This window comes from Canis lupus, chromosome 27 (assembly GCF_048164855.1).
Source record: "Canis lupus baileyi chromosome 27, mCanLup2.hap1, whole genome shotgun sequence".
NCBI lineage: Eukaryota > Metazoa > Chordata > Mammalia > Carnivora > Canidae > Canis > Canis lupus.
This window is the reverse complement of record NC_132864.1, coordinates 24,950,387-24,962,869: the sequence shown is the minus strand read 5'-3', so window position 1 is coordinate 24,962,869 and position 12,483 is coordinate 24,950,387. Positions and strand designations below refer to the sequence as shown.

The 12,483-nt window shown below is 42.7% G+C and overlaps 1 long non-coding RNA gene across 2 annotated transcripts in view; it reads right to left on the bottom strand.

Annotated features, from left to right (window-relative positions):
- Positions 1-12,483, bottom strand: part of LOC140619501 (uncharacterized) — a 65,080-nt gene that overhangs the window by 10,737 nt on the left and 41,860 nt on the right. The window contains exon 4 of one of the 2 annotated variants that reach the window (XR_012019378.1): positions 6,846-7,040. The exons of the other annotated variant lie outside the window; for it this stretch is intronic. This is a non-coding gene — a long non-coding RNA (uncharacterized lncRNA). The remainder of the gene's footprint in view (positions 1-6,845; positions 7,041-12,483) is intronic. 2 annotated transcript variants of the gene reach the window in all.

Genomic DNA, 12,483 nt, shown 5'->3' with positions numbered 1-12,483 from the left:
TTGTCACAAAACATAGTGATGACAAGTTGCCATGGACCTGAAGTTACTATAGAGTGAATCCCGAGGTCAAGAAAAGCCAGATGCATGGGAATGCATGGGTAATGCTGAGTGCTGCTCTCATGTCTTTATGGTTCTTTTTTTTTTAAGATCTATTTATTTTAGAAGGAGAGAGAGCAGGGAGGGAGCAGCAGAGGGAGAGGAGAGAGACAATTTACGCAGACTCCCTCCCTGCTGAGCACAGAGCCCAACGTGGGGCTCGATCTCACAACCTTGAGATCATGACCTAAGCTGAAATCAAGAGCTAGAGGCTTAACTGACCAACCCACCCAGGCACCCCTCATGTCTTTATGGTTCTTATACATGGGCTATTGTCTCATGGTAGTGTCAGCTCAGCCATATCAGCGACAGCATCTATGCATCTAACACAGCCCCAGGTAGACAGCAAATACTCACTGAAGGCAATTCAATTAAACTGGTATTTATAGAGCAGGTGCTCCCCTGGGTGCTAGGTGAACAATGGTGCTGAGGACAGACACTGCACCCCTGTGTGCCACCCATGGGCTAGAGGGGACATTCTTCAATTGATAACCTATCTCTGATCACTCTGTTTAGACTGTGGTCACTCCAGTAACCAGAGAATTGGAGGGTGGAGTATGTCACTGTTTTCTAAGATTTAAAGGTCCTTTTGATTGGGTGTGTGGAGGAAGAGACATAACACATTGACAGTCGGATAGATGAAAGGCAGAAGTGTATGTTATTACATCACCAAACAGGGAGAGGCCATTATACAGGGCCATGTGGGAAATTGCAACCCAGAGGCAGGGTAACAACAAGCTGGAGCTATAGGAGCTTACATGTAGCAAGGAGGGTTGAAGGTAGTTAGTTTCCAGACTCCCTATGGGTTGTCTGATATAAATAATTTTGTGGGCTCTGGGGCATAGAGTCTGTCGTTAGTTGTCTGGTACCTGGTTCTGGCATGATTGGTGCAGGTGCATGGTGACCCCAGGGCATGAAGTCCAATAAGGCAACTGGTTGGAGTGTGAATTTAATTATCTGCTCACAAGGTGAGATGTTACTCTGAGAGTATCACAGAGCCTGAAGGAGTAGCCATGCCCTATCTCCATTCCTTCCTTGCCATGAAGCACTTGCTATGAGTGGATTTCAATCTCTTTCTCTCTCTCTTTCTGTCTGTGCCTCTCTCCCTCCCTCCCTTTCTCTCTCCCGCCTCACTCCAATCAACACCTAATGAACACTTGCCATCAAAAGGAGAAAAAGAAGAAGGAGAGAGAGCAGGGGGGAGCAGCAGCATCTAGGTACTACTCCTTTGAAGAAACACCAAGATATGGTGGCTGAGCCACACCTCCCACTACAAAAACTTAAAGATGGAGGATAGTTCCTCTCCAACTGGCACATACCTACATCAGGACTGAGGCACTTAGCTTGGCTGATCATTCGGCCTTGCCTGGTTTTGAATCTTGGGAGAGAGGCACAACTGTCCCAAGCGGCAGTTGGGTCAAGAGCCCATTGGTTGCATTGTGTATCCACGGTATTTGTCCCATGTGTGCCCCCCCCCCCCCAAACACATCATCTCCATGGCTGATCTTTGGCTGCTTTGTCTCCTTGTCTGGACCTGCAACCTTTCCACCAATTCAGGGAGCAACCCAATGTCCTTCCAATAAATTTTTTTTCTTGTTTAAGGTAACAAAAGTCAACTTCTGTCTTGCAATCAAGATGCATAGCTTTCCCACACAAAGAGTTGAATTTCTGGAGGTTAAATATATAGGGTAACTCCAGTAAAAGCCATGGAGGAACCCCTCCCTCAGGGTGTTGGGAAGTCCAGGGTGAAGTTTTCTCCACTTTGCCTTTTCTTTTCCCATAGCAACACTTGTTCATGAGCCCCATGAGCCATCTATTTTCCAGCTGTTAATAATTTTTGAAAACCTTTATGATTACTTAATTATGCCAAGCACTATCATAGTTGATCCTCATTATTCATAGATTCTGTATTTGAGAATTTGCCTACTTGTTAAAATGTATTTGTAAAAAAAAATGTATTTGTAACCCCAAAATCAATATTTGCAGTGCTTCTGTGGGCATGCATGGAGTAGCAAAAAATTTAAGTCACCCAACATGCATGTTCCCAGTTGAGTTGAACAAGGTGACAGTCCGCCTTCTTGTTTCAGTTCTCATGCCATAAACAAGTATCCTTTACACAGTCTGTTTACTGTGACGTTTTTGCATTGTGCTTTTTGTTGGTGTTTTTGCTGTTCTAAATGGCAAAAAGTGTAGTGTTGAAGTGCTGTGCCGGGTGACTCAGTGCAAGAAGGCTGGGATGTACCGCAGGAAGAAAACACATGTGTTGGACAAGCATCATTCAGGTGTGACTTATAGTGTTGTTGGCCATGAGTCCAATGTGAATGAAATCACCAGCATACATTAAATAAGGTATCATTAAACAGAAACACACATAAAAGGTTATGTCCTAATTGATTGATGAAAATGTTGTGACCAGGGGCTTGCAGGAACCTAATCCTGTATTTCCCCCAGGAGCAATGGTTCAGTGTCTGAGTGTTCATAATGACTTACAGAACATAACTACTGCGAAGTACATGAGAACATATGTTTGAGAAAACTTGGAATGCACAATTCTGACCTTCCAGAAGAAATTGAGAAATTTGCACACAGTTTAGTGCTTTATAAGACACCAAGGGAAATGTGAAGAGGAAGCCCCAGGCTATAGATCAGCACCATCAAAGAGGAGACTAAGAAGAGCTGAAGCCCCTTGAGTCCCTGGGATATCTGAGCCCCTAAAGAAAGCTCCACCCAGAGGATACATTTGCCACAAACATAAATACAAGGAGCCACTGACATTAGGGGTCTTGATCTGTTTTAAGAGCAGCCTCCAAACCAAATATCCATCTGTTCTTTATGGTCCCAATGATCCCTAACATTATCCATACTGCCAGGTTTGTGTCGTGGAGCTCTCTAGGGGGAAGATCATTTCCAATTTTCTCCAGATGCTCCCAACTTTTTCCTCTGCTGCTGTAATACCACACAGATGCCCATTTCCTACCCGCCTGCTATGTCATCTGCTCTAAAACCCCTAGCAATGGAGTCTTCCTGCCAACATCAAGAATTATTTCTGACCCACACCCAAAACACCACATCTTCTTCTAAGCTCTAGTTCATCCAATTTTTGTTGGTTGGATCAGGACTGGGATTAAACATCTGGCTCCACCCATTAATAGCTGTGTGATCTGAATGAAGACATTTACCTTCTCTTGGCCTCCATTCCTCATCTACAAATTGAGATGGCACTAGAGCAGATACTTTATAAAGTCATTGCCAGTCCAGTTCTATAACTTGTCTTTTTCCATAGATCATAGATGTTACTTAAATACTGTTGCAGATGGACTGTAAATATTGCCCTTCTGTCGAGGACAGAAACTTTGAGTAGGGCTGGAAAAAAGAGATAACATGACTGCTGACATATTTCATGCCTTCAAAACATTTCTTTGGCTGATGGATTGGCCCACTACACAGAAAACTGCAAACAACAAGCCCTCTTTAAGTCTGCTAGTTAGGATGTGGAATGCAAAAGAAGAGGGGAATCATCTAGAATACAAAAGTCCTCTTAGCTTGGAAGGCATGGATCAGTTTAGAGCTCCTTGAAATGAAGAGAATGCAGGCTAATTCAGTTCAATTAATGCTTAATGTTTTATTTTGTGAGCAAATCACTTGTATCAACTAATAAATGACATAGATCTCCAACTTGAAGTTTTCAAGATCCCAGGATTGATATCACCTTCTGCCAGATTTTGTGACTCAAAAATACCAAATCCCAATAATCCAGGACCAAGCAAAAATTGATGAGTGAATGAGATAGGTCTCATTCCAATTTTGTGATGAGTCCTCTGTTTCCCAGTAACGTATAACCTCCTTGTTTTTGCCTCTTTGATCTCTCAATTCCCATCACACTTCAAAGTAGTATGAAGCCCACCTATATCTAGAGGAGGAGAAGGTCTACGACATGTGGGCAAGCTCTGGAGTCAGACTCCTGATGGGTTTGAGTCCCATCTCTCCTCATCCACTCTGTGGCCTTAGCCATTTTAAGAAACTTTCTAAAGCCTCAGTTTTCTCATCTGTAAAATGAAAATAAGAGAAGTCCTTCTCCCCCTAGGGTGTAGAATGGTGTTTCTCAACTGCACCTGAGTCATTTGGGGATCTTGCTAAACATGAAGATTCTGGTTCAATAAGGCCAGATATATAAGAGTTGTAACTTCTGATATGTAAGAGTTATATCGTAAGAGACTAACCATGCCACAAATAACAACTATAAACTCTGAGAAAAATACAAAGAGCAATTACCTTAGGTCTCTAGAGAGTGGGGGGGGGTGGGGGTGGGAAAGCAGGTAGATTTCAGAGGGAAGTCAAATCTTGGGAAAAGGGTGATAGCCTTGGAGGAGTTTCTCATCTTTGCTACAAGGGAGGTCAGAGCTGTGGTCCAGTGCAGGGCAGCTAAAACACTCATAGAAATCTTGACAACTTTCCAACCTGAGGAACCAGCAGATACAGCACAAAGCAACCATAGTCATAAGGAAGGATAATCCTAGAATGGAGAAATCAGAGAAGGGGGACTCCAAGTTCTGAGCATAGGCTCAGTCCAAATCTCTAGCTGACCCCTAGACCATGCATGTACAAGAGAAACAGAAAGCAGCCTATAGCTAAATATTAAAGACCTCAACTGAGATTTTTAACTGCTGCCCACACAGGTAAGACAGTTTGTAGTGTAACATGTTTAATTACCTGCTAAAACAAAAACAGCAACACTCTTTGAAGCAGTAATAGAAGTCATAAACTCTATGACAAAACATTCACAATATGCAGGATAAAATCCAAAATGATTCGACATACAGAGAATCAGGAAGATGTGACCCATTTTCAATGAAAGAGACAGTCAATAAAAATCAGCTCTGAGATGACCCACATGTTGAAACTACATGACAAGAATTTGAAGCAATTATTATAAATATATACTCTTGTATAAAGAAAAATCTGCTCATAATGAATGAAGAGATGAAGGATGGGGGAATCTGAGTAGAAATGTAGAAAATATGAGAAAGAACCAAAAGGAAATTTAAAAACTGGAATACATGAAAAAGAGTCAGTGAATTTGAAGATCGATAAATGGAAATTATCCATTTTTTTCTTTTTTAAAAAATATTTTATTTATTTATTTGAGAGGGAGAGAGAGCGCACACATGAGCAGGGGGAGGGAGAAGCAAACTCCCAGCTGAGCAGGGAGCCTGCCATGGGGCTCAATTCCAGGACCCTGGATCATGACCTGAGCCTAAGGCAGACACTTAACCAACTAAGCCGCCCAAGTACCCTAAAATTATCCATTCTTAAAAAGGGGGGTAAGATACAAAGAAAATGAATAGAGCTTCAGAGGCCTGTGGAACAATATGAAAAGATCTAAAATAAGAGGAACTGGAATCTCAGAAGGAAAAGAGAGATTAAGGCAGAAAAAATATATATAATTTGACAAAATAATGTCCCAAATCTTCCCAAATAGATGATTCAGTAGAGCTATAGAAAGAGCTGAGATTCCCTCTTTCTAACAGAAAATTTCTCCTAGTTGATACTGATGGTCTTCCCTTTGAGTGGACAGGGTCTAAAGCTGCACTATCTAATAGAATGTTCTACGATGATGAGAATATTCTACTTCTTCACTGTCCAATGTGGTAGCCACTAGCCACATGTGGCTATTGAAAACTTGAAATGTGACTAGTGTAATTGCACAACTTAATTTTAATTTTAGTTAATATAATCCTAAATTTAAAAGCCACCTGTGGCTCGGGATCATGCCTGCTTTTCCCCTAACAGCAGGGGCCGGGGCACTGCTTCTCATGGCCCACAAGTCCTTCTACCACCTGGCATAGTTTTTTTTCAGTCTCTTCTACCATTTTCATCTGGTATGTGTTCTGCTTACAATGTTAGCCTCCTTGGAAGGAGCTGGGACCACCCACTATATATACTCCTTGTACTTTAAATGACTCTTTAGCCCTGCTGCTGAAATGGCCTGAGGTTTTTATTCTTTGCTCAAAGATTTGTGAAACATGACCACGCTCAGGCTTTGGGGAGCACTCCAGTTCCATCTCTGCCGTGCTCTTGTCAGGTCTCACACCCACTCAGCCTGCATGCTCATGAGGATCAAGCGTGAATGGATGTGAATGTCTATTAGCTTTGTGGGAGGAGAGAATATCATCATAATCAAGCCATTTCTGTACAACATTGGAGCGACAACTGCTGGGAGTGCCTCTAATTGGCATGTTCCCACTCCAGCTGGAAAGAGTGTAGAAGGAAGGAGGGAATGCAGAGTAGCCATATTACCCTTCCCCTAGAATGAGAATGGGAAGCTACTTTCTGGTTCTAAGTAAGCTGAAAGCAGAGAAGAGCCTGCCGGAGCCCTGGACCAGGCTTCATAAGACTGCCCTGTAAAATCTGTGGGACCTCAGGCAAGTTCCTTCACTTCTATGAGTCTCAATTTCTTTCATGGTCAGTGAAGGTAATAACAATACCTATCACACAGAGATGTTTTGAGGCTTTAAATATGGCAATGGGTGTAGTCCCAAAGAGAAAAGTCAACATGAGCATCCCCGCCATCCTACAGAATGATTTTTAAAGCTCCTTTGATCAGAAATATCTCCCTGTCTCAGTACCTAAAATGTTACCACTAAATGCCCTGGTTTAAGGCTACAGAAGACAATCACCCTCACCGAGGGCCCTAGCCACAGAATTGCCTAGTCTAAGGCTTCTCAAACTTTAAAGCATGCGCAGGTTACCTGGGGATCGTGTTAAAATGCAGATTTGGGTTTACAGGCCTGAGGGGGGGCCGGAGATTCTGAATTTCTGACAATTTCAGATGCTGCTGTTGCACAGACCGTCCTTCAGGGAGAGAGAACTGAGAGATTTTGCTGTGTATCATAAATCCCGTTTCCCCTATGAGGTTATCTTGTTCATAGTGATGCACCAAAGATCTAAATATTCAGATAAAAAATTGGAAATGCTGAATAATATTAATAATAACATCGGCCACAACTAACATTTATTGAGGGCTTATTCTGTACCGGGCATCACGCCAAGTGCTTTATAGTCCCTGGCCGCTTTAATCCTAATGGCATCCTTATAAAGGATGTTCTATTATTAACCTGACTTTATAGACAAAGAAGCTATACCTTGGGGAGTTTAAGACATTTGCCCAAAAGCACACAGCTAGTGAAAGGAAGATCCGGGATTTGAACCCTAGGCTGTCTCAGAGCTCTATATGCAAACACCACTGTGAAGGACTTCCAAAGGACCATGACAAGGCTTTTCCCCTAGAATCTTCATATTACTATGTGCAGGCTACCCAGTAGCCTAAAGTGCTAACCCATAACCTGTCAGGGGTTTCATTCCTGGCTGCACACTAGAATTACTTGAAGAGACTTTTAAACATATCAATGCCCCAAGTCCACCACAGACCAATTAAATTGGAATCTCTCAGGGAGGGACCCCAGATCTCAGTATTTTAAAGCACCCCAAAGCATTTCCAATTCGCAGCCAAGGAAGATCATCATTGGCTTATAGCCTGAGCTCTAACTGCTAAGGGGGAAGGTACAAAGGGCCAAAGGACCCAGCAGAGAAGAAGCCAACATGAGAGAGGTATGATGAGGCCAAAAAAGCAGTTGCCAACCCAGCTTGATTCCAGAAGCCACTCTCCCGGGTTCATCAACATCATCATTGTAAAATCCCAACATCTCTTTATTATCCGTGCATAATGGAGCCTGACGAGGATAAAGATGGGGATGGGGATAATGGAGGGAAGGTGGGAAGAGGCTTGCTATGGGTGCATAATTATTGTCACTAAATGTCTAATGTTAAAAATCCTCTTCCTGCATCTCATCAAGATGTTTAAGAAACAAAAGGAGAGGGGAAGTCCTAGGTGACAGCTGCAGTCATGTTTCCCACGACTGTACCTGGGCAGAAGTCTAGGAAACCAGCACTCCTAGGTGGGGTGCTGAGCATTCAGGGAAGGATTCAAAGGGCCTTAGTTGCAGGAGTGGGAGATGGGACAGAGACCCTTAGAGTCTGTGTATTATAATGTGATCATTCTGCAGATGGGGAGAACCAGCAATCACTATCCAAGCTCCTAAAATAGCTGCCCTAGACCCCCAGGGCATCCTGCCCATCCCCAGGAAGGCCTCTATGGTGGACCTCTGCTGCATTTTGCCCAGCTAGCACCTTTCTTCTTCATCTGCTACAGCATCTTCATTTACTTTTTAAGGTTTTATTTATTTATTTTGAGAGAGAGAGAGAGAGAGAGTGGGTGGAGGGGAGAGGCAGAGGAAGAGAAAGAATCTCAAGCAGACTCCACAGGTAGCATGGAACCCAACTAGGGCCTTAATCTCATCACCCTGGGATCATGACCTGAACTGAAATTAAGAGCCAGACACTTAACCAACTGAGCCACCCAGGCACCCCTCCATCTTCATTTTGATGCAGGGATCTCTTCCTGCCCCTGCCCCCATCCATAGTCCTTTGGGAGCTGTACATCAAAGTGCTCTATCTTCTTTTGGTTGAGGGTCAGGCATGTGACCCAAGTCTGGACCAGTCAGCTCTCTCCTAGAGATCTGAATCTTAAGCAGAGTGAAGGCACATGGGAAGAAAGTGGAGCTGATAGATCATCACCACCAAGCCCTGGATTGGTTTCTTTTTTTTTTTTTTTTTCCTGGATTGGTTTCTAATGCTGCTTGGATCCCCTGAATGCCAAAGCGCACTCTTTCTCTCACATTCTCTTTCTCTAAATATATGTATATTTAGATATAAATATATACATATATGTATATGAGTGTGTGTGCGCTCGAGTGGGGAGAGGAGCATAGGGAGAGGGAGAGGAGCAGACTGCCCACTGAGTGCAGACCCCAATGTGGGGTTCCATCTCATGAGCCTGAGATCATGATCTGAGCCTAAACCAAGTCAGACACTGAACCGACTGAGCCACCCAGGCGCCCCATCAAAGCTCTTTGCATTCCTGGAAACTGTTGCTCACCTATTGCTTAGTTCTATGAGTTCTTCCTATCCATCAGTTTTTGCCCAAGCTGGCCAGGGGCTCAATGATACCGTGTCTAGTATTTCATAAGCCAGAATCCACTAACAAAGCAACAGAGTAGCCAACAAGGCTTTCCTTCCATTGTCCCAGGACTTTGAACTCATAGCACATGAGGAAAGGAGATTTTACCGACCAGCTCCCTCCCGGCTAGATTAATCCCGTAGTCTCTGCCAAGTCATTGTCCAGCTTTCTACTGGGAAGTCCCCTGCCTCCTGATGAGTCTGCTTTCATGGGTTTTGACCAGCTCTGCTGCTTAGCGGCTGTGTGATTTCAGACAAACCACTTAACTCCTCTGAGCCTCAGTGTGTGTGTTATATCGTGGTATGTTCTAAATGAGATAATATACGGACGATGCTTTGCACAGTGAGTCACGATTAAAGGCAGTCACCATAACGTGTATGGAAATGAAGTCTACCTAGCCCCAGAGCCACCACTTATTTCATAGAACCAAAGGTCTTTGACAAGGGAAACACCTCTGGTTCTGTATGTTACTAAGAAAACAGGCCCAGAGAACCTCAAGAAATAACCCCACCTCACACAGCAAAGGGCCGTGGTGCAGGGCTTGCATTTCATGGTCTCTTGCCAGCTGGCTGGTCTTTGAGCCACACCTCCAATGTTATCTCTAGGGACTGAAGAAAGTACTGAAAACACCAAGACAGTCAATAGTCAACAAACAGAAAATTGTTTCTTGTGGCAGGAGAAAGAAAAGAAGAAATTACTTGGTCCAATGCTTCCAGATCCCATCTTGAATGTGTCCATCACCCATCACCTTACTGGGTAATTGTACACACAAGTTACTAAGCTACAGCTTAAATTAGATGCTGTGGCCTACATTTGGGAAACAAAATAATTCACTCTGTTAAATTTGGCATTGGGATTCTGCATTTATAAATCCACCCCAGCATGGGATCCAGGACAAATAAAACTCTATTCCCTGGACAGGTTCAGATGAGGCATCCATTCTTATTAGCAACTCAATTAGCATCACAAGATTTGTGTAGGGGCGCTGAGGCATGTCAGAGATCTCAGACTCAAATGCCAGCAGAGGCCAGGCAAGTAATAGCACTGGATGAGGACTGCCAAGCGGTACTGTGGTGAACCAAAGGGTCCACGCTTCCTCTGGAGGAGGCAACTACTACTTGGCCAATAATTGCCCCTGAGGGGTCTGGGCCTGGGGCTGTCAGTCTCCGCTTCATCCTCTCTCGGCTGTGTAACCTCAGTTTAGTCACCTAACTTTTCTGTGACTCAATTTTCTCATCCACAAAATGGAGATGATTGGAATAGTGTCTACTTCTTCAGGTGATTTTAAAAATTAAAGAGTCAATACATCAGAGTACTTAGCACACTATCTATCCCATAGTAAGAACTCAATACTGCTGGCTGCTAAGATGAAGTGGATGGTTTTAAACAAGGAATTCTTGTGGCAAACAGTGAGAGCAAGAGTATCCAAGCTATTCTCAATATAGAGAAGCTAACAGTATGGGATAAGAAGAGGTTGACAAATGAATCTCGTTTGGGCTGGAATGCTGGCAATCCGAAAGACTTACATTGGCACTCACTGTCTGATCATAACCTTATTTGACTCTTGCTTATGGCCTTAATTTGTTAAAATTTGGGCAACTAATTAGCTCTTATTGTGTGCAGTGGATTTAGTGAGCAAAATATTTGAGGATGAAGTAGCAAGATTCTTACTGACAGGAAACTTGGGTAATACTGTTCTAAAACCAGAATGTAGATCTAGCTTTGAAATTGAATATACCTAAATCCTTGACTTCATAATGATATTCAAAAGGAAACTCAGTGGTCATGGATGGAAAATACTGATGAACTATCCGTTGTGGAAACAGACAATAAAGAGAAAGAAGTAACCATCTATCCTGCCTCTCCTAAATAAATAAATAAATAAATAGCACCTCAAGCTAGCCAAATAGCAAATGATATTCTGTAGATATATTCCAGATAATAAATCAACATAGAATTAGAATTTCACCCTTTTGCAACTCATATGGAATTAATGTATTTAGGTATTAAGCACCAGTAACTACTACTCTCTCTCTTTCTTTTTCCACACACACACACACACACACACACACACACTACTGCCATGAAGTAGTCTTACAAAAAGCAATGAACATAAATCTGATAAAGCCTCTAGATCCAACCACCAATGCACAGAGAAAACAGAGAGCAGAAGGATACTTTAAAGAAACCATAAGAGTACAGCAAAATCAAGACTGGGAGAACCCCATAGGAAAAGGAACTGAGTTTCTTTAATAATAAACTGCAAGGCCAAAAAAAAAAAAAAGTTAAAGCAGAGGGATCCATGGATTTAAAATGACTTAAGAGATATATCATCCAAACACAATATATGGATTTTACTCGGACTCTGCCATGGCAAAATAATGGCCTCCAAAGATGTCCATTTCCTGATCCCTATGACCTGTGAATATGTTACCTTATACAGCAAATAAAGACTTTGCAGGGCAGCCCAGGTGGCTCAGCGGTTTAGCGCCGCCTTCAGCCCAGGGCCTGATCCTGGAGCCCCAGGATCAAGTCCCATGTCGGGCTCCCTGCGTGGAGCCTGCTTCTCCCCCTCTGCCTGTGTCTCTGCCTCTCTCTCTCTCTCTCTCTGTGTCTCTCATGAATAAATAAATAAAATCTTTAAAAAAAAAAGACTTTGCAGATGGGATTAAGGCTAAAGCCTTTGAGAGGGAGACAGTATTCTGGATTATCCAGGTAGGTCCAATCTAATCATGAACCTTTGAAAGTGGAGTTTTTCGGGGCTATAGTCAGAATGAGATGTGACAACAGGAAAAAGGTCATAGAAATAGGCAAGGAAACAGATTCACCCCTAGAGCCTCTAGAAAGGAGTACAGTCTTGATTTTAGCCTTGTGAAATCCATGTCTGATTTCACTTCTGGAACCTTGAGATAATTAATTTATACTATTAAACCACCAACTTTATGGTGATTTGTTATAACATCAATACAAAAACTAATACAGACCCAAACAAATAAACTATATATTAAAATTATAATTCTTGGGAAATTTTTCACATGGATTGGCTATTTGATGATTTGAAGAAGTTATAGGAGATAAGGAATTCTTTGATAATACTAAAAAATTACCTGATGTGATCATGATATTTCATGTCTCTGGTTAGATTAATTCCTAGATTTCTTTTGCCTTTTTTTGTTTTGAGAAGGAGTGGGGGGGGCGGGTGGAGAGAAAGAAAATAAGCAGAGAGGGGCAGAGGGAAAAGGAAAGAGAGAATCCCAAGCAGGATCCACACTCAGCTTGGAGCCTGACATAGGGCTCAATCCCATGACCCT